The sequence below is a fragment of the Myotis myotis genome, unplaced genomic scaffold (genome assembly GCF_014108235.1).
Source record: "Myotis myotis isolate mMyoMyo1 unplaced genomic scaffold, mMyoMyo1.p scaffold_m19_p_4, whole genome shotgun sequence".
Classification (NCBI taxonomy): Eukaryota; Metazoa; Chordata; class Mammalia; order Chiroptera; family Vespertilionidae; genus Myotis; species Myotis myotis.
This window is the reverse complement of record NW_023416346.1, coordinates 25,066,450-25,090,154: the sequence shown is the minus strand read 5'-3', so window position 1 is coordinate 25,090,154 and position 23,705 is coordinate 25,066,450. Positions and strand designations below refer to the sequence as shown.

General features: G+C 36.2%; 1 pseudogene; it reads left to right on the top strand.

Annotated features, from left to right (window-relative positions):
- The first annotated feature begins 19,928 nt into the window (after positions 1-19,928).
- On the top strand, positions 19,929-20,073 carry LOC118654887 (annotated as a pseudogene).
- The last annotated feature ends 3,632 nt before the right edge of the window (positions 20,074-23,705 follow it).

Genomic DNA, 23,705 nt, shown 5'->3' with positions numbered 1-23,705 from the left:
ACTAAGTTTGCCATTTAACTAAGTCACAAATTGATCAGTTTTTAGAAATGTATAGACATAGCCTTTAAAGATGGGAACAAATTGCTCCCAAAATATTTCTTGACATTTTAGAAAGGATGTGAGGACAGGAAAGATACTAATAGTGCAGAAATCCCTTAAAGGTAACACTTTCAGGAAACAGTTGGATAAAATATCCAAATAAATTCATTGTTAGGGGGTAGGTATAAAAGCAACTGAAATGAATTGTTTAGAGTTCTGGAGAAGGGCCTGTCATTTCCTGTGGACCCATTAGTGCCAGGAGAAATGCTAGAAGCTGAGAATGCAGTGCTAAATAGGAGGAATATTTGCCCTGATAGAGCTTGTACTCTTATGGAGGAGAAGATGGGCAAGTAAGCAATTCTGCAGTTCAATCTGGTAAGTAATAAGATATAGGCATTCTAAGCATTCTATAGGTGCATACAAAGGAGAATACCTAACAAGGCTGGAAGGCTGGGGGATGGCAAGGGCAGGCTTCTTGGAGAAACCTGAACTAAGTTTTAAAGGAGAAATAGTTATGGAAAGTATAATCAAAATTTGCATTGGGAGTACAAAAATCTGTGGTTAGAAAGGAACGAAGCTAAAACAATTAAAGATCCAATAATTCCACTTCTGAAATTGTAGCCAAAGAAATTGTAAGCAAGGACTCAAAGATATATTGTACACAAACTAGAGGCCCGATGTACGAAATTCATGCATGAGTATGGTCCCTAGGCCTATAACATTATTTAAAATAGCCAGGAAGGTGGAAAAATCTAAGTATCCACCTACAGATGAATGGACAAAATGTAGTATATACATATAATGGAATAGTATTCAGCTTTTAAGTGCAAGGAAAAATATGACACATGCTGCAGCATAGATGAATATTGAAGATATAATGCTAAGTGAAATAAGCCAGTCACGAAAAACAAAACAAATTCTGTATCATTACCACTTACATGCAGTCATAAGAGTAGTCACATTTATAGAGACAAAAAGTAGAATAGCAGTTACCAGGGGCAGGGGTAAAAGAAAATGTTGAATTATTTTTTAATGGGTACAGAGTTTCAGTTTGGGAGATGAATGGTGGTAATAGTTGCATAACAATGTGAATGTACTTAATGCCACTAAACTGCACACTTAAAAAAGTAAAAGTAAATTGTTTGTTATTTTTCCACAATATAAAAGTAAAAGAAGAGATGAAGACTCCAATTCTTTTTCCTTTTGAGATTAAATGTTAAGGACATCTTGGATGCTTGAGATTAGATGGTTTCTACTAAGATCGATGGGCAGGGACAAACAAACAGTCCTTTAAGGAATAATTGATTGTGGGGGAATATGGAATATGGGTCGGCAGCCCAAGCTCAGCAGTTGAGACTATATTCCCCTCAAAGGTGAGAGGCTTCTTCTATCACAATTTGTTGGGAGGCTAAAAAGTGCTCCTGCCCTTGCCTGCAATGCATTGTAGGTATGCTTTCAGATTATTGGCTATTTGAGAGTGTGTGTGTGTATGACAGAAAGCCTAGACCATGGGTGAAGGTGCTGAACAGCATAACTGATTATAAGTCTAAGGAAGAGACTGTATAGTCCTCCTTTTCTTCTTCTAAACTATGGAAAATAGTGGTGAAGCCATCACAGTGATGAATGGTGAAAGGAAAATGGTATGCAGGTTGGTTTTCTTTTAACAATGTATATGTGACAGCACATTTGTTTGTTCTACATGGTACTTAGAAGAATTGGGGTTGGTCTGTCAGAAAACATGCTCATGGTAGTAGTGCCAATATTTTAGTGGTAATAGTGATGGCAAGTTTCTTTGGAATTCCTATTACATTATAACCCTTGGCGTGATGGCATAGTCTAGTAGGCCTCACTATAGCAAGCATGTTCTAGTGTCAAGGGGGCGTACCATATTTGCAAGTTAAGAGGCCAAGTGAGAGCTACCAGAAATGAGAAGTGGGATTATTCCAGTAGGAATGATACTGTGGTGGAGTGAAATAGGTTCTCATGGTGACAAAATGGTGCTAAGAGTCATTATTTTTAAAGGTAAAAGTATTTGATCCTAGACTGGTGAAGGAGCACATAGCTGTTAACTATGAGACACAGAAGAAAGAAAGTCTAAGCAGAAGATGCAACATTTGTAATTCCATTTGATCATCTCAACAATCTCTCAATGTCTGCATTATTATCCCTCATGTGCTGATGAGGGAACTGAGATTCATCAAGGTTGAGTAACTTCTTTTGAGGTCAAGCATCTAGTGAATTGGTGGAACAAGAATTCCAACTCGTATGTCGAACTCCAATGCCTTTGACCTTACTATCACAGTGTGTGTCTTCCAGATATAATATCTGGTTGATAGATCCAATAATGAAATATGTCAACATTTCAATTTTCAGACAGCAATTTTGATATTGTGTAGCCATAAAAAAAGTCAAGTTTGCCATGAATCTGACAGACTTACCCAAGCTGCTAACAAGGCTTCCAAGTCCATCCTAATCAAGTGACACTCAGCAAAATGAGGAAAGTCTGAGGATCCTTTCTTACTTTCCCTGTAATCTGTGGAAGATGCCTGGTAACTTGTAAGGCACCATTAACGATCTCCTTAATTTGTATAATACATGGCTTGTTTCAAAAAAGAAATTTCAGAATTCATTACGTGGCATGTAGATGGTATTTAATAAATGTTATAGTTGAATAGAATGAAAACAAATCCCTGCCTATCAACACTATTTCTATACACAATAGTATTTTGAATTTGTTTGCATTTTTAAAAATTTCATATTTAATTTAAAAAAAGCATCTTTAGTTTGTGCTTTGATCATTATGCAAAACTTCCAAAACTGTGTGTGTGGTGAGAGGGTTAAGTGAACTGAGGAAAGGAGGCTAGAGCCAGATAAAATTAAGTTTGCCTACGCAGTTGAGAAGTTTCTGTATGCAACTAATGTGATTTTTCTAGGGATATTTTATTCAGGACAACAACGGTTTCTGTGGCTATCAGGATTTGGCTTTTCCCCTGGATGTTCATCTTGGCAAAAATATTTTCCTTTGTAAAAATAGTGAACTGAAGTGTCAGCAATGCAATTTATGATTCTGGCCCAATACCAGGTTTGATGAGAAACTGTTTTTACACAGCACTACACAGGTTCTACCCACCGAACCTTTGATCCAAATCTTGCTTTCTATATGTAAGCACTGGTGGGTTGGCGGATATATATTTTTTTTTTACAGAAACCTCTGATTGGCTATGGCAGAATCTATTTTGAAGATTCAAATATCAAATAAATTAGAGCCCTGTTCAACTGAAATGGCCAAATGGAAGTGCTGATTTGGGCCTTGGTTAGTTTTAGATCAGCCAATGAAACCAGGGGACATGGAACCTTCAGATGGTACATTGGGGCCAGTAGGTGGAAGGATAGCATCAATGGTCATTCTGGGGTACAGATTAGGTTTGCCAGACATAGCAAATAAAAATACAGGACATCCAATTAAATTTGAATTTCAGATAAATAGAAAATAATGTAGCCTTTTCTCTCTGGTGTGCTAAAATGATGTAGGTCTTTTTCCAGTATTATCTTCTAAGAAAGATCCTATGTAGATGATAAACTGGCTTAATTAATAACTTTTTATTATAGAAAATTCAAGCATATACTGAAGTAGAGAAATAATACAACAAATCCCATGTATTCACTCTCCCTCTCTACTGGATTATTTTAAGGCAAATTCTAGACACAAACGATTTTGTCTGTAATTATTTCAGTATGCATCTTTAATAGGTAATGTTTCCTTTTGTAAAACATTATCACAAGACTGTTATATTGCCTAAAATATGTTAATTATTTCATATCACTAACTACTCAGAGAATGCTCCTATTTGGATACATTTGATCAAGGATTTCCTTATCCTCAATTCTCTTGCAGGTCCCTTTAGGGATTTTCTCTAACCCTTTTGAGTTCAGTTCCAGTGATATATAATACAGTGGAAATTTTATTCACCAGACTTCTCCATGAAGATTCTTTGTAGAAAAAAACAGAGAGGGAAATTATGCCTTCTGAAAGACTTTATGCCTTTGCCTCCACTGTGATCAAGAGCAAACTAGGGGCCCTGGCTGGTTTGCTCAGTGGTTAGATTGTTGTCCTGCGGACTGAAGGGTAACAGGTTTGATTCCCAGTCAAAGGCATATACCTGGATTGCAAGTTCTGCCGCCCACTAGGGGCACATGCTTAGATGTTGGTTAATTGCAGTTTATTTTTTCATGTATTTTCAAAGCTCCTTTCCCAATTAAAAGACCATTTCCAAGACCATTCATAAAAATGAACTACATCACAAGCAAAGCATTTGCAAGTCATTTATTCTTTGAAATATATATTTTAGACCCTTGCTTCCTTATGAAATATTAAGCCAATTGCTGAACGTCATTCAAAATTAAAAGATCATCATTTTTTGGCCCTGCTATATTCAGAATTATTGGAAGCAAAAATAATGCAGAAATTGAATAAACTTTCTAAGGCATCCACCTGTTTTTCATATTTTAATGTCACTTATCTTGACTTTAGAAAGAGTGAAAGACTTCACCATTGTAATGGATGTTTTTCTAGAGCAAATTTTTAATTTGGGTAAGACAGTTTTAAGTAAATAGGATAATAAGCCCTGGATGGTTGGTTTGGTTGGTTGGAGCATTGTTCTGTGCACCAAAAGGATTGCAGGCTCGATTCCTGGTCAGGGCTTATGCCTAGGTTATGGGTTTGATCCCCTATCTGGGTGCATATGGGGGGTATCCAATAGATGTTTCTCTCTCACAACAATGTTTCTCTCTCTCTCTCTCTCTCTCTCTCTCTCTCTCTCTCTCTCTCTCTCAATTAAAATATCATTGGGTGAGAATTTAAACAATAAAGAAAATAGAATAATATATCAACACAAAATTATATTGAAGAAATGATGGAATTTTTCCCAAGAGCCGATTCTGCCTTTAAATATATTTTTCATATTTGCATTTCAATCTGAATTCCCATTGGAGTGACAAAAGCTGTTGCATGACAATTCCAGTTCATGGCATTGAGTCTCTGGTTCATTGCCTTTCAGAACATCATCTGTCACTATCAGGGAAGAGACAATTTTTTAGATGTTAGTACACAAATCTAGGATTAGAGCTTTCTGAGTGATTATCCCCTGATAATCTGGATAGATAGGACAAACCCCACTTGTTATTTAGTTCCCAACCAATGAGGATAGAGACAGATGGTGAAGAGCTACCATGGAATTAATGAAAACTAATGGTAGTTGATTTGAGGAGATAAAGCACCACAAAAGACATTGTGGAATGCGGGTTGGTTATATTGAGCATGGGACTAACCAACAAGTGGATCCCAAATTTGAACTTTAATATCATGAAGGAGAGGGGAAAAAGAATACTATTAAATTTATATCTTAGGTATATATTCAATGTTTGTCTTGGCTGGTTTTTGCAGTAGATAAACAGGTCTCAATTTCTTAGGAGAGGTGCATCCTTTAAATGCATTCTTAGATTAAAATTTGGATTCTATTAAAATATCCACTTAGTCATCAGGATGTTATCAACAAAGGAAACAAAATAGAATACTCTTTTCCTCATTATTGAAAGGATGATTGAGATGCTTAATATATCATGGATAGAGGAGGAAATTGGATTCTATTCCTAGTCCATTGTTAATGACTTAACTTCACAAAATACTTAGTTTTAACTATCCCTACTTTTGTGTTTATTGTGGAAGCAATGAGATAAGTCCTTCTGTAAGAACCAATTATCCTATATGACACCTTTTAATTCTGTAATTCATTGATTCTCCTGAAGTTGAGAATTTGAAACCAAGTTTGGCATAATGACTCTAGTGAATAGTGTCAAAAATGTCAAGAATAAAATAGGCAGTCATCACAATTGTAAATAGATGTCCATTTGACTTTTTTAAAAATTTTTTTATTGTTTAAAGTATTACAAAGAGTATTACAAATGTCTCCTTTTTTTTCCTCCCCTTTACCTTCCCCTGGCCTCCCCTACCGCCCAGTGTCTTGTGTCCATTGGTTATGCTTATATGCATGCATACAAGTCCTTTGGTTGATCTCTTACCCCCACCCCCAATCCTCCCTGGCCTTTCCACTGTATAGGCCACTGATAATTTTGGTTTATATTTCAAATATTTATTGATAACCTATTATGTTTTAGGCACTGCTCTTTATATATACAAGTTTCATACTAGGGAGAGGAATAAAATCCCCTGCTTGAATTGAGTTAAACAAACCATGTGAAAGTAGAACAAGAAAGTTGAATCTTGTAAAAAATCTTGGTAATTTGCAAACCACCAGTTGTATTCAGTCAGTCAACTATTAATTGGTTCTTTTTTAAATAACTGAATGCAACCAAATAACTTAAAATCACAAACACTCTGACTGAAGGTCAATTGGTTGGTATAGAAATGGCCTACTTCCCTTCTGTTTTTTTAGATTGTTCTTTTATATTCCAAGAAACAGAAATAAGCCTTTTTGACCAGATTACATGGTATAAAACCAGAGTCCTAAAGTTTCTGATAATTTCTTAAAAACATATTTAATACATAAATATCCTATCTTAATGAGAAGATTGGAGCTAAGATGCTTCATTATATTTGATTTTACTTATTGTGAAATTATGGCTTGCCTTTTGAAATACTAAAGTTCATATGTGGATACAAGGATATTTTTCCAGGTGACCTAAAAGCACTGATTTAGGGACTACTATTGAGTTTAGCACTTGACGAGATGCTAGATACTAGAAATGTTTGATTTTCTTTATTAGACCTTTACAGTGACCAGTTAAGTGAAGTATCTGAGTTGTATTTATTATTGTTTTTCAAATATATAATGGAGATAAAAACCACCATTCTATTTAATAGAGAAAAGAAATGAGAGAAAAGAAAAGAAACTTTTGAAATAGGTTTTTCTTTTTACAAGCCCTAATTTCTTTCTGAGAAGTAAACATTAAAATTCACAGATAATTATTATAATAGGTATATCATATATCTTACCAAGAAAAACTTGTTGAATTGCATTTTGGAGTTGAGGATCAAAGAGGGCCTAAGATACATCCATGCTTGAAAAGAGTAAAGAACCTTAGGTCGTAGATGAACATGTAAAGTTCATGCCTAACTTCTTTCCACAGTTTAATAATTGAGATCCAAGGAAAGAAAAAGAGATAATCCAGTAAGTTATTTTGTAGGAGAATTGGACTAGAATTTGTGCTTCTGATCCCTAGTCCAGTCCTCTTACCAAGCACACAGCACCCATGCTGGTAAAATTTGACCAATGTGCTGAGAGCTCATCTCGTTTGTTGAAGAAATGAGACCATGCATCTGTAATTCATCATGTCTCTATAGTATTTATTCTTTAAGAACTCTTCAAATATTAGTCATTTTTACATTTAGAATGACTGATGTAGTGTGTGCTATGTTAGGAAATCATTAGAATGGGAAGTCAGAGATGAGTGAAAGGGGAAAATCTGTCTTTGAAAGAGAACCTCTTCTTTTACTTTGGATTACAGCATTGGGAATTTGTCAACAGAGGAAATATGAACACTTGAGAAATCTTTTGTCCTCAGTCTTTTCTGTCATGGTTTTTTACAAGGAAAATCCAATAATAAATTTCTTGACATTTCTCTGGATTAGTGAAGAACTAGAAACTGTCTTGTTGCTCTTCTAGGTTCCAGGAGAATGATTCCTTCAACTTTCCAATCCAAATTTTCCAGCAATGAAGGGGAAATAAAATAACACTCTGATGAGCATCAACTAAGTGCTCTTTCTCTGGGTAATTGGCTTCCTGGAAGGTGAATCAGCACTCATTTAGCAATCCAAGGCCAAGTAAGTTCTGGCCAAGGAAAAATGAAATGTAATACATTTAGTGCTAAATTAAAGACAGGATTCACAAGCTGAGTGCCCACGTGAATCAGCGACATGAATCACAAAGCTCTGCTCTGTTTATGGCAAATTGGCCCTGAAGACAAATAAAAAAATCAATCACTAATTTGCATGCTCTGCTTTTGATAGACTCTTTCATTTGAAGACAATTACTCTTATAATAGCAATAATGACACCTTACAATTTTACTTTGTATAATGCTTTCTTGTGTGCTCCTCATAATTTTAATTTCTCTAAGTTTAGAGGTAAAATATATGACTTTTTAAAACTGATACAAAATGACAGACAGTTCAAAGAAAGTCCCAAGAGATACTAAAGCTCCAATTCTATAGTGCCTAGCCTAGATTATATTTAACCAGTATGTATGATATTTATCTGAATCCAGAATTTTATATGGGTCATTTGGGGTGATATGGTATGAGAAAAGGTAATGTATAGCCTTGTGAATTTTTAAAGCTTAAAACTAACTTGTATGTTTTCTCAGGGTACATCAGTTTAGTGATCAGAAGTAACTGACTACCACCTAGTCAGTTGTCACGTGGCTAAATTCTGAAGATTCAAATTTAAATGAGACATTGCCTATGTTTTTTTAGAGAGGAAGAACATCTAAATACAAAGAGCAGCAGATACAGAGGCCCAGGGTTATGGAGCAGCATGCTTTATCGATTAAATACAAGAGTTTACTATGGGCAAAACAGAGAGTAAAAGGGGGTGGAGGGAGTGAAGGAGTAACAAAAAATAATTAAGAGCAAATCATGGGGAGAATTATGGGTTTTGTTGAGATGCACAGACACGAAGGCAAATGAGCAACACTAGTGGAGATGTTATATGTGATGGAGAGTGATATGAGCTGATTTTTCTTTTGTAGAAAGACCACACAGGTGACCTACTGATGAAGGAATGGAGGAAACCCAAGTTTGTAGTTTATGGTAATAATCCAGTAGAGAGATGATAACAGGGGTTATGGCAGTAGTAATAAAAATGAATAGGAAAGACTGAATTTGGTGTGCTTTATAGGTAAAATCAGGAAATATTAATGATTAAATATGGGGAGATGAGGAAAGAGAGGTGTCAAGGTGACCTGTAAGTACTACCATGTCCAAATATCAATTCTGTATATTACATCATATCTATTCCTATATCAGTCTACCCATTTTAGTAAATGACAACTTCCAGTTACCCAATTTCAAACTACAAAATAATTCCTTATCTTTCTCCTTTCACTTGCCACAACCCATCTGGCAGTAAATTTTGTTGCTTCTACCTTCAAGACACTTACAGAATATGACCATTCCTCTACAACTCCACTACTTCTATCCTAATCCACGCCATCATCTCTTACCTAGACTATTACAACGACATCCTGACAAGATTCCTTGCCCCTGCTCCCATTCCAGAACATATTCTCCAGGGTGATTAGTGATTCATCCAGAGTGATTTATTTCAAAGTACGTCAATCTAATCAAGCCATTATTTCTAATTTCCAGTTTAAAAAATACAGGGAATGAGGAATTAGTTAAATGACACAAGGAAATGATTAGACAAAGCTCTTTAGGATAACTGGTTCAGGCTCTTCAATAAGTTAATGTCATAGGGAAAAAAAGGATGGGAGTTGGAGAGCTGTACTACATTGAAATGAATGTAAGAGCCTAACAATCAAATGCAATACATGGACCTTAATTCTATACAAAAGCACCATAAAAGAAATTTTGGGGAAAATTAGGGAAATACGATTAACAATGTTTTGTTTTTTAAATGGATGTATACTAAAGTATTTCAGGATAAAATTTCATGCTATCTATATTTTAAAATACTTCAATGAATAATATATACACAAAACAAATATGGCATGATGTTAATGTGTTTAATGTACATAATAGGTTTATGGACAATATGAACAAGAGTTCGCCTTTTTTATTGAAGTCCTCAGTGAATGAATAGGAATTAAATAAATACTTGTTGAGTGAAATTATAAATAGTAAAACAAAGTTTGGTGGAAAGACTAAATTGAGTTCAGAGCATGTTGACTTTGAGGACCTGTAGCATAGTTATGTGGAAATGTGTGGATCTTTATTTGGCTTGGAGAGGTTGTGGCTTCAGATTTTCAGTGGGAAGATAAATAATTTCTCATCTGGTAGTTTCTGTTATTTCGCTAAAGAAAGAGGTAATGCCATCAACTGAAAACAGCACATAGATGAAACTTAAAATGATGGAAGTTGATGGTCTCTAATTTTACATACCTTCTTATGTGAAGAGAAGAAATTCAAGGTTGAAGCTTTTGGGAATAGTGATATGTAAGGGGCAGACAGACCTAGAGGAGGCCATGAGAAAAGAACAAAAAGAGATAAACAGACATAAGGAAAACAACCAGGAGTATTTGGTGTCATGTAAACTAAGGAAAATAAGAATTTTAAAAAGAGATAGAGACCAAATGACCTAGCATTGGCCAGGCAAAATAAAGAAGAAATGGTATTCTTATGCATGACATTATGATGGCAAATGAAGAAAGGTGAAGTGGAGTGTTGGAGGCTTAATTTCACAAGGGAATGATATGTAGAAATAAATATCAAAATAGGCTACTCTTTAAAGGTTTGCTGAATACAGAATCAATCGAGTGACTTTTCTTTAGGATTAGAATGCATTTAAACACATTTATATGCTGAGAATGAGGAGATAATCGATTAAAAATTGAAATCAAGTACTGAGTAAAAGCATATGAAGGAGCAAGTTTTAGGAAGAAACAACAGATGACACAAGTGAACAGGCTGACTTTCAATAGGAGGAGAAACACTCAGGCTCATACAATTGGGAAGAAGAATAGAAGGGTGCAGAGAAGAAAAAACTATAGGTAGAATACTGGGAATGAAGGATTTCACCCCAGTAGATTCTTTGAGAGTCAGAGAGTTGAGAGCTGGATAGAAAATTTGAGTAGAAAGGTACAGATTTGGAATTCTTATTTTGAGAAATAGGGATGAACTAATAATAAGTAAAGGTATGGATATGCACTGTGAAGGACTCAATTGAGGTAAGAAATCAAGGATTTTTAGAGGCATTCATATACATAATTCTCCTTACCATCTCTCTGGTTCTAAAAATAAATAAAAGGAATCTCTTACCCTTTGGGACAGCATGATGGACCTGGAGAATAGTATGTTAAGTGAAATAAGGCAATCTGAGAAAGACAAATATCACACGATCTCACTTATTTGTGGAATCTAATGAACAAAATGAATTGACCAACAAAATAAGACCTGAAGCATGGAACAGACTGACATACTTCAATGTGGGATAGGGGGATGAGAAGAGAGAAACCAAAGAACTTATATCCTTATATGCATAGCCCATGGATACAGGCAACAGGGTAGTGAAGACCTGGGGTATGTGGTTAGGGGATGGGAAGAGGGAGGTAAAAGTGGGTAAATGGGAGGCATCTGTAATGCTATCAATAATAAAAAAATATATTTTAAAAAAAGAAAGGCAAATTGTATGCTAAGAATTTGTAGGGCAGGTGCAGCAGCAGGGGGCAGTATTGTGTTATGGTTAAGAGTGAAGATTTTAGTCACACACATGGCTTTGAGTCCTGGCTCTGCTACTTACAAAGTATGTGAGCTTGGACAACCTCCTTGTCCTCTCAAAAAACTTAAGTTCTTCATCTATAAAATAGGGGCAGAATGCTCATAGGGTTGGTAAAATTAGATGGAAGAATCTATGCAAATTGCCTGACACTTAGTAAGTTTACAATAAACATTAGCTAGACATGAAACTAAAACAGGGGTGGGAGGGAGTTGAGAGGAATGATAAAACAGAAATTTATGTTATTGACCATGGGTTCCAGGCAGCACTGGAAAGAAAGTGAGACTGTGGGGCTGCAGAACTGGAAACAAATGAAGGAGTCAAGGAAATAGTCTCTTAGTAAGGGTGAAGAGCAGTGGTAAAGTTAGTGAGAGAGCTATATAAAAGGTAACTCTGAGACTGGTATTAACATTAGAGATTTAAGAAATAAAATAGTTCTTTGTAATTACAAAGGTCATGTTGTGATCTTACACACTCAATATTGATGATATAGGAATCTTTAAGAATTGAACGAGTTGGGAATTGGGTAGGCAATAATAAGAGATGCTATCTCTTTTGTGGAAGGTCTGGTCTTTCACCTTTGAGCCCTACTTTTCTGAAATGGTGATGATCATCTCAGGAAAGAATGATCCAGCTGACATTGCCTAAATTCTCATTAGACTTGTTGATAAATCACACATTGAATGTATTCACTTAGAATTATAAATAAAAGTTACAAGGAATCAGAAATGTCCCTGTTGGCCAAATAAGCCTAATCTCCTCCCAGAAGGGAGATCATAAGATCTAAAGGTGGTTTGATGAGGATGATGTCCTGGTTGAGGGAGGATGCAGAAATGTCATGCTCTGGTAACAAAGGAGTGCTCTCAAACCAGGTGTTAAGTGGTCAAGGTACTAGCTTCCTTAGCATAGCTGGCGAGACTGACAAGGGCCCACTCCATAAATCCTTTTGCTGACTTGGACATGATTACTCTACAATTGGTACTTCTTATTACATCATCTTTCTTGTTTTAATAGATTTGTAGTACCTGTTATAACTTCCAGGATGATAACTTATGCTAATTGCATTTGAGGTTGGCTGCTTCCTAGGAAGACACTTTAATCTTATTAATAATATGTCATCCTACTGGATGGGTAACTTCAGGTGAGGCTTCCAAAAGCCAGCTGCTTCTGCTCACAGAGGAATTTCAAGAAGAAAAAATTCCCTTTCAGATAGTTTCCTGTTTCACCCTTTTAACTCTTGCATGTCTACTTTGGTTCCACATCGTCTTAGCTGTTTTTAGCATCTTGGAGACTGTTCATAAACTAATCAAATGTGCATAACTAAAGTGTATACTGCTAATGTATATAACTAGTGTTTATACTGCTAATGATATTTCACATTTTCCATAAAAGTCATTGTTTGAATATTTCTTTCACATGTAAAACATCCAACTTTTAAAATGTAAAATAAAGACATTTCACTGTTCAGATAAATCTTTACTAGACTGCTTTCATTGGAAAAGCTGTTATGTGGATAATATATCAATTGACACCAGATCATTAGAGATGGCCTCTACAATTTCTTCATTCTGTAATTAATGAAATAAATCCATAAAAGTTAAGCCCCTTTCCCAAGGTCATACAGCCTTCTCAGTTGCATTTCAGAACAAACAGGAGAGTACTTACAGCTACTAATGTTACATGTGGGGGAAACTGTAACTCTCACCATCCCCTTCAACTTGGTGCTATCTCAATTTATCTGGAAAATCAATCCTTGATCAATATTTTCTAGTGAATATGCAGTTATTAGAAAAAATTGTCAGTTATGTTGAATATGGCAACTATTAATACCCTCAAACTCACTTTTAAAATAATCTAAGAAAAAGAAGGTGAAAGGGGTAGATAGATGCACTAACATATATCACATAAATCTTTGTTACTTTGAAAACACATGTGTACACATCTCATTGTGTCCAAACCAGAAATCAAGAGAATATGTACAGAGTACATGGATTTTGCAAAGATCCAATATTTAAGATGAAAAAATAAAGTAACCACATTACTCTTTTGTTAACATGGGTTCTGATTGAATCAGTCATTCAGACTGTGCCTGATAGAACATCCCAACTGCTGTTTTCACTAAAATGTCTGAATCAATATACCATTTAATTTTCTATAACTGAAAGGGAGAAAAGATTGCCCTTTTAATATGCTTATTTTCATCCTATATACTCAATTGTATGTATTCCAGAAGAAACAAACTGCAGTGTTGTTAGTGCCAACAGAGGGAGCTCAAAGACAAATTGAGAAACTGCAGAAACACATAAGAGAATGAGAACTTTTGGAGGGGTGAGAGGGTGTTCAAGAATGTACATCACTGGAAAGAAAGTCAGCAGCAAAAATAATTACTGAAAAAGTGCAGAGATGACTTAAATGAAGCCAAGTTTTGAAATCAATTAAAAGGGTCATTTTTCAACTCTCTTACCATTCCCACTTCCTTCCATCTGCTGATTAAAATGAATTCAACTAGGTAATATTAGCATCCATTTTCAGATGATTGGAAGGGGTAGTTAAGCAATTTTTGAAACTTTCTACTTGATTCCTTTAACCGTTGCTCTGAAAATATCTTAAAACTAGTGGCCCGATGCATGGATTTGTGCACATTAAAGGAAATTAATTGGAAGAAATATGTTAATATCACTATTCGCCCTTTCTCTATAATAGAAGTGTCAACTAAATTCCCGATCAACAATTACAGATGGAAACACATGCTTGAGATTAGTTCCAGTGAGAGCTTTATATGTATTGTGCATGTATATATATATATATATATATATATATATATATATATATACATATATATATATATAAATAATAAATTTGCTTAATTAGACCTGCTTTCTGATGTAACTCAACTTTTTCCAGCCGAGTGAAGCACCCCAACTTCTCGTTAAGATAATTGTCAGCAACACAACAGTAAATATTGATACAAAACAGATTATTATTGTAGATCAGGCAGGGAGAACAAAAGGTAAAAATATTTAACTGCAGCAGTGTTTGACTATATTCTGCACAGTAAAAAAACCTGAAGTCATTTTCAAGGTCCACCATTTCTTCTTTTCAATCGGGTCAAGTTTCTAAACTTTCTAAATCTCTGTTTTCTGGCTAATGAAAAGAAAATAGTATTCCACTGAGTCTCCTATCTACCTACTCTAGGAGTTCTGTGAGGATCAAATGAAATGAGGCATGGGAAAACGCTTCACAGACATTTGGTTAAAGTGTGAAATGTTTACATCTGGCTATAAAGCAAGTTGTGTTCCTTGGCTAAAGAAACTGCAAAGAGGCTAGTCGTCACTAGGGAGAGGAAGTCAGGCATTGCTACGTGACAGCATTACCTGGCACACACAGCCACCATTTCTGGGCTGGGCTGGGCTGTGGGCCATATTTTGCACCATGGGGTCTCAGCAGCGTTGGCTGCGATTTGGTGAGCTGTCGCTTCCGGGTGATGGCGGGGTCTGTGTCCCACTTGAGAGAAGCCAAGTGTTGCTTTGTGGGCACCAGGTCTGTGGTGCCAGTGCGCATTGCGGCAGCTCCTGCCTTGAGTGCCTGCCTCCTGGTTGTCAGTTCACATCATAGTGACTGGTCAGATGGTCAGGCACTTAGCATATTAGCCTTTTACATTTATAGATATGTGCTCTTAGAGGATCAAATTAAATAATTATAAATTAACTAGAGGCCTGATGCACGAATTTTTGCATGGGTGAGGTCCCTCTGGATGGCCTGCAGGGATCTGGCTGAAACCTGCAGTCCAACTCCACCTGAAGCTCCTACCTGCTGCTCCTGCTCATCCTGGCCCCACTGTGCCTGCCGCAGGCTCGTGCCCAATTAGTCCCGTTTGGGAGAGGCTCACACTGCAGCAGCAACACTCGCCAGCCATGAGCCCTGTGTCTGGTACCCTCCCAAGGGGAATGGCCTGTGGGATTGGGCTGAAACTGGCTCTCCAACATCCCCTGAGGGGTCCTGGATTGCAAGAGGGTGCAGGTCAGTCTGAGGGATCCCACCGGTGCACAATCAGGCTGGGGAGGGACCGCAGGAGGGCTCCAGGGTGTGTCTAGCCTATCTCACTCAGTCCCAATCAGCTGGACCCCAGCAACAAGCTAACCTACCAGTCAGAGCATCTGCCCCTGGTGGTCAGTGCACATCATAGCGAACAGTAGAGCAACCTTAGCATATCATTAGCATATTATGCTTTGATTGGTTATTCGGCGTTCTGCTGTTTGGTTTATTTGTATATTAGCCTTTTATTATATAGGAATTGAAGCTGGTTTTTCTACACAGTGATTCTCCATATTTTAATGCTCATGTACCTTTATTTTAAGAGTTTTTTTTCCTTTCCTGAGCATAAACTTGGCCTAAATAAGCTTTATAGCTTATATGTATGTGGAATCCTAACTCAAACCATTATTGTGTAAACAACTTGATGCCCCACCTACATTCACATATTAATTTAGCTAATATATATTTATTGAGAATTTATGGACTGCCATATATAGTGCTATGGCCTAAGGATCCACCAGGGAATATGATGGAGAAACTTATAATCTAGTGCAATTAATAGGCAATAACTAATCAAATAAATAATGTAATTTTAGAGACATGAAGAAAAGAGGATAATGAAGGACATGAAGAAAAGAGTGACTAGTGTGGGAGAGAAGGCACACCTCTCTGAGGGAGTGATATTAGCACAAAAACCTAAATAATGAGAGCCATGCAAAGATCCAGCCAAGTTAGACAACCTTGCTTAAAGGGCTTGTGAGTCATATGATATCTGTCTCAACTACTCAACAAAAGTAGCCATAGTCAGTAGCAAACAAATGGGTATGGCTGTGTTATAATAAAACTTTATTCACAAAACAGACCCACAAAATGGGAAGAGTCTTCTAGGCAAAGTAAACAGCAAAATCAAGTCCTAAATCATGAATAGGTTTGATGTTTTATAGGAATAAAAGGTCCAGTATGGCTGGTATACAGTGAGCAATGCAAGAGTGATTTCAGCTTCAGTGAGAGAGGTAAACAGTGGTCAGATCACATAGGGCCTTGTAAGCTGTGGTAAAGAGTCTGAATTTTATTCTACATATGGGATGATACTATTGGAGAAATTCTGGCTGCTGGTGGTAAATGGGTTGTAGGGAAGAAGAGTAGAAGTGGAAGACTAGTTACTAGCTAATTCAAGTGGGATAATGGTAGCTTTAATTAGAGTGATAACAATGGAGAAAGATAGCAATGGATGGTTTCAGCATGTGTTTTGGAAGTAGAATTAATAGAAATTGCTGATGGATAAAAAAAAAGAGAGAAATCTAGGGTTTTAAGCTTGAGCCATTGGTAGGTGGTGATATTAATGGTTGAGTTGGGAGAGATTAGGAGAGAAGCAGGATTGGGGGCAAGAAAGATAGAAATCAAAAGCTTTGTTTTGAACATACCACATAATCTCACTTTTTTGTGGAATCTAATGAACAAAATGAATTGACCAACAAAATAAGACCTGAGGCATGGAGGCATGGAACAGACTGACATATCTCAGCAGGGCGGAGTAGGGACAACACTGGAAGAGATAAACCAAAGAATTTATATCATTATAGAGGCCCGGTGCATGAAATTCGTGCACATGTAGGGTCCCTAGGCCTGGCTGGCCATCAGGGCTGATCAGGGCCTTCTGGCTGTTGGCCAGGGCCTTCCTTCATTCTATGCCACCCCCTGGTGGTCAGTGCACATCATAGTGAGTAAGCGAACTCCCAGTCCCCAGGTCAAACTCCCAAGGGGACACTTTGCATATTAGCCATAGATAGATAGATAGATAGATAGATAGATAGATAGATAGATAGATATGCATAGCACATAGACACAGACAATAGTGTGTTGAAAGCCTGGGTGGGAGGAGTAGGGGCTGGATGGGGGGCATCAGTAATACTGTCAACAATAAAATATATATATTTTTTGCCCTAACCAGTTTGGCTCAGTGGATAGAGTGTCAGCCTGCGGACTGAAGGGTCCCAGGTTTGATTCCGGTCAAGGGCATGTACCTTGGTTGCGGGCACATCCCCATTAGGGGGTGTGCAGGAGGCAGCTGATCGATGTTTCTCTCTCATCGATGTTTCTAACTCTCTATCCCTCTCCCTTCTTCTCTGTAAAAAATAATAAAATATATTAAAAAATAAAAAATATATATTTTTATAGAAAGAAAATTTTAGCTTCCTAATAGACATACAAAGAGGCAATTGCATGTACAAGATTGCAACCTGGAACACAAGCCACGCCTAAAGATATAATTTTGGAGTCACTAATTAATAGACAATATCAAAGCGATATAATTGGATGAGCTAACCTAGGGAGAATTGCCACATAGAGAAGAGAAGAAAGACTAGTGCTAAGCCCAGAGGCCCTCAATATTTAGAGGCTGAACAGAGGAGAAAAAAACAGCAAAAGAGACTAAAAACGAGTAGTGAATGGGATATGAGGAAATCTAGGAGAGTCGACACTTTCTGGAAGTTAAATGGAAAAGTGTTTCAAGTTGAGAGAGTAGGCAACAGTAGTCAGTCAAATTCAGTTACTGGTCAAGCAAGTAACTAGCAGGGAAGCTGATACCAGAGCACATGAACTATTGTGTCTCTTAAGTGGGAAAAATGTATAGGGTATAAAGCACCAAATTATCACTCTACTTTTAAAAATAATGATCAGTTTTAACACTTCGGAGGCTGTTTTGTACACACAACCTAAAATGCTCTATTTTAAGCCTCTGCAGTTGTTTCTGCATTTGTTCCCCATTGACAAGATAGTGTTCTTAATTAGAGAATGAATAGTGCTGTTTGTACCTATAAGGCTGGCTCCATCTTACCTAGTTTCCTTCTCAGTTTTCTGTTACCATGTCTAACCTGGAAAAAAATGACACAACGCCTTATTTCAAAACCTAAGTTTTGGAATATTTGATGTCTCAATCTCATGAATAAATGACAAGAGGGGATAGGGGACTACAGCAGGCGTCAGCAAAATGCCTGGCAGGAAAGCAACATTATTCTGGGTGCACAAAGAGATACAAGAACTAAGACAGACCTTTTCTATTTCTGGCATCAGGAGAGATGCTCCTGGAAAAGGCCAAGAGCTGTGGTTGTCTTTGAGAATTCCAGTCTCAGTGTCTTTACTATTGCCATGAGGCTCCACAAATTGACCTTTGCATTTGTCTCCATATTACATAGAGTCACCGTGTCTGAGAAACGCAAGCTGTCTAGTGCCCAAATGAAATAATAGAGAAAATAGATAGATGTTTGAAAAGTTATGTTCCTGGGAGAAAGAAATCTAACAATGATTTTAAAAGTCTTGTGTACTTTTCCCATTTGGGAATCATACTTGTGATGTATGTTTTTGGCTTGTACATTTTAGCTTAGCATACAAAGTTCTTCATGAGCTGGCACCCACAACCTCTCCAGCCCCATCTCTCACCATGTCTTCATATGCACCCTGTACCCAAGAGGTCATCTTGAAACCCTTGCAGTCCCATAAATCTACTATTCTTTCTCTCTCACACTCTTGAACTTTTTGAAAATAAGCTATTTTGTTTTGCTGTAAGGCTCATCTCTACCATCTTCCCCCACCCACTGCTGCTACCACCTTAATTTAGCTAAACCCTATTTACCTTGCAAAGCTTGGCTCATATTAAGTATCCTCCAGAAAGATTCTTTTGACTGTCTCTAGGGCAGATCCTGCTTCCTTGTAATCATAGCACTTATGTTATATTTAAATTGCCTGTTTTCTCATTTGTTTCTAAGCAGTGATATCCTTAAAGGCAGAGACCATATTTTGTCCCTGTCCATAATCCCAGATGCTAAAATACACTTGGAGCAGAATAGTACTCAATAAATTTATTTTGAATGAATATATGAAGTCCATTGGTTTGACTTAACACCTTACTTGGATTCCAAGATATTTTCAAGCCTGCATTCTACTGTGTTGCTTATTGGATATAATTCATTTGGGGTAAGTTCTCTTTTATTAAAATCTTGGTTTGTCCTTATGGCCAGCTTTTCTTCTGTGTACTTTTTTATTTGTTTGTTTTTAACCTGTATTATTGAAGTAATATTCACATACCATAAAGTTCACTTTTAAAGTGTATGATTCAGTGGGTTTTAGTACATTACTAATTTTTATATTCACTAGTATATTTCTTAATTCCAGAATATTTTCATCAGCTCAAAAAGAAACTCAGTACCTATAATAATCATTTTCAAGCCCTCTCTAATCCCATCCCTTGGCAAGTGCTTTCTGTGTCTATAGATTTGCCTATTATAAATGTTTCATACACATGAAACCATGTAACATGTCTGCTTTCTTTCACTTAGCATAATGTTTTCAAGGGTTTTCCATGTTGTAGCATGTATCAAAACATGCCACCCCCTGGCAATGGGCAAGGAGACACCTGATTGGTGGTGTTGTTCTTATATCAATCAGGGTCAGAGCAGACATGCAGCCCTTAGTTCATCCTAGCTTGATGCCTGTCTTGGTGGCCAGAGCTGTTTCATGCCTGAGGCACATTAAGAAAAAACAAGCCTTTTTATGTCCAAATAATTCCATTGTATGGATATAGCACATTTTGTTTATCCATTCATCATAGACATTTTTGTTTTTTCTACTTAGCAATTATTAAGAATAAGATTGTTAAGAATACTCATGTGCAAGTTCTTGAGTGAACACGTGGTTATAGTTCTCTTGTCTATATACTAGGAGTGGAATTGCTGAGTCATATGGTAACTCTATGTTGATCTTTTTGAGGATGTGACAAATTATTTCACACAGTCACTGTACCATTTAACATTCCTACCAGTGATGTTCAAGGGTTCCAGTTTCTCCACATCCTCATCCAAACTTGTTACTTTCCATTTAAAAAATTATTTGTATATCCATCCTTTTGGGTGTAAAATGGAATCTCCTTGTGATTTTGGTTTGCATTTACCTGATGACTAATGGTATTAAACACCTCTTCATGTGCTCGTTGGCCATTTTTATATCTTCTTTTTTAAAAAAATCTTTTGTACGCATTTAATAGTGTTATTTGTCTTTTTATTGTTGAGTCATAAAAGTTATGACTTTATATATTTGTCAGATATGTTGCAAATATTTTCTCCATTCTGGAGGTTGACTTTTTAGTTTGCTGATAATGTTCCTTGAAGCATGTTTTTTAAAATTTGACAAAATTCAATTTACTTGTTTTTGCTTTTGTTGTTTGTCCTTTCGGTGTTATAGCTAAGAAACTATTGCCAAATTTGAGGTCAAATGATTAACCCATATGATTTTCTAATAGATTTATAGTTTTGGCTCTTAGGTTTAGTTCTTTGTTCATTTTGAGCTAATTTTGTATTATAAGGTAAGGGTCCAAATTCATTTTTTTGTTTGCATATGGATATCCAGTTGTCACAACATCACTCAAGAATAGTCTTTTGACTGTTCTTTCCACCATTCAATGGTCTTGGCACTCTAGTCAATATTCAATAAGTGAATGGGTATATTTCTGGACTCTAAATTCTATTCCATTGATTTATATATCTATCCTCAAACTAGTACCAATTTTGAATATTTTTAGCTTTGCAGTAATTTTGAAATCAGGAAATGTGAATCCATTAACTTTATTCTTCTTTTTCAAGATTATTATGGTTATTCAGGATTCCTTGAGTTTCTATAGGAATTTTAGAATCAGTTTTGTCGATTTCTGAAAAACAAACAAAAAACAGTTGGAATTTTGACAGATATTGCATTGAATCTATAGGTCAATTTTGGGATTACTACAATATTAACAACACTAAGTCTTCTGATCCATGAACATTGGTTTTCATTTATTTAGGTCTTTTCAGTATCTCCCTTTTATCTGAAACTTCATTTTCCATGGTTTCAGTTACCTGTGGTCAACGATGGTCTGAAAATATTACATGGAAAATTCCAGAAATAAGCAACTCATAAGTTTTAAATTGCATGCCATTCTAAGTAGCATGATGAAATCTTGCGCCATTATACTCCATCCCTACCAGGATATGAATCATCCCTTTGTCCAGTGTATCCACATTATATATGCTACCTGCCCATTTAGACACTGAATAGCTAGCTATCTTGGTTATCAGATCAACTGTCATGGTATCGTAGTGCTTTTGTTCAAGTAACCCTTATTTTACTTAATGATGGCCCAAAGCATAAGAGTAGTGATGCTGGCAATTCCAATATGCCAAACAGAAGCAATTAAGTAATTCTTTAAGCGAAAAGGTAAAAATTAACCACTTAATAAGGAAATAAAAATTGTTTGCTGTTACTAAGATCTACAGTAATAATGAGTCTTATATGCATGAAATTGTAAAGAGGGAAAAAGAAATTTGTATTCATTTGCTGAGAGAGACCACATTCACATAACTTTTATTATTATATATTGTCATAATGTTATATTTTATGTTAGTTATTGTATTAATCTTACTGTGCTATTTTATAAATTGAATTTTATATGTATGAGTGTATAGGAAAAAAAGCATAGTATATATAGGGTTTGGTACTATTCATGGTTTAAGACATCCACTGACGATCCTGTAACATATCACTCACAGATAAGGGGAGACTACTGTAATTTCTTTCAACAATATTTTGTAGTTTTCAAAATATAAGTTTTGTATATTTTGTAAAATTTATTTCTAAATATTTCATTCTATTTGAAATTAGTAGTTTAGACTTAAAAAGCAAAACTCTGAATATGCTTTTATTACTTCAAGAAAAAAACCTGCCATTCAGCTGTGAGAATGCATTTATCTGATAGTCTTAACCTATTAACACCTTCAGGTTCTGCCTCAGCCATGTTCTTTATGGCAATTGTCTAGCCAATAACTAAGCATAGTAGGGGTATTAGGGCCTGGCCATTTATCTCTCTCTCTCTACCATAATAATCCTTTAATAGGAAAATTTGCTTGGGAGCTCTCCATTGTGTTGGATAAGGCTTTGTGAGATCTGAACCTTAGTCTGACGCTCTCAGCAGGAATCACATCAGCATTATAATCTGAAATCTTTCTCTACCCACTTCTGCTCACTCCTCCTTTTACCTTTCACAAGCATTACCACCAATAAACATTTGCACTCATAACCATATCCCCATCTTGGGTGAATAAAAGGAAGTAATAAAAGCATATTCAGAGGAAAACAACTTCTTTTAAAATCTATTCTCTTTGGAGTCTGATGTAGTCCCAGTCCAGATGACACTGTTTATATAATAAAAATCTATTTAGTTATGCCATAATTTAAGGGTTACATACTTATATTGCTGCCAAATATCAAACATAGACCAGAATCCAATATAAAGAAATGGTACAAGTTGCTCTAGGAACTGTATATTCTGTAGGCAAATACAGAATATATTTCAACTAATATTAGATCCACAAATGCAACATCTACTTGGCAGTCAAAAATCTGGATGAAAAGTGGAAAGAATATATATACTTCCAGATATTTGGTGTAAGGCAGCCAAACACAAAATTAAATGAAGAATTGAGAAGATCATCCTATTAATGCAGGACCTACATGCTATCATCTGAAATATTTAACTAATTGAGTTATTGGTCTTCATGAGGTAGAAAGGAACTAGAGATCATCAAGGAAGACATCTACTCTCTCACTGTACAGAAGCAGAAACTGAGGCCCAAAGGGAGCAAATGACTCGCCCAAGGCCACACAACAAGCTAGTAGTCAAGCTAAGATTAGAAACAAAATCTTCCTTATTTGACAGAGCTCCCTCCTTCTCATTTTTGTGTTTCTATATTTGAAGTGTCACTGATTCTAGCATTTCCCTGTCACCAGGGTGCTAATTCCCATAAAGTACATTAATCGACAGTGCTTACCTTTCCCACTGAGGTCACATGCATTGCAATAGAAAATCTCTTTCCATCTTCAGGGATGATGCCTGATATGTGATGGAGTTGAAATCCACTAGAGGTTGCACAATTTAGATTATCCAACTCCAAAGCAAGAAAAGGCCTTAAGCAACACCATCTTATTATGCAATTTTGCTATTGTGGATAATTAATCAAATTCATCCTTGAAGCTCATCTGCTGAGTGACACATTCATTCCTTGATATCAAAACTTCCTAACAAATTTGGATATGAGAAATGCTGTTATTTTCCTAGTAATTTTTTATTTTATTAAAG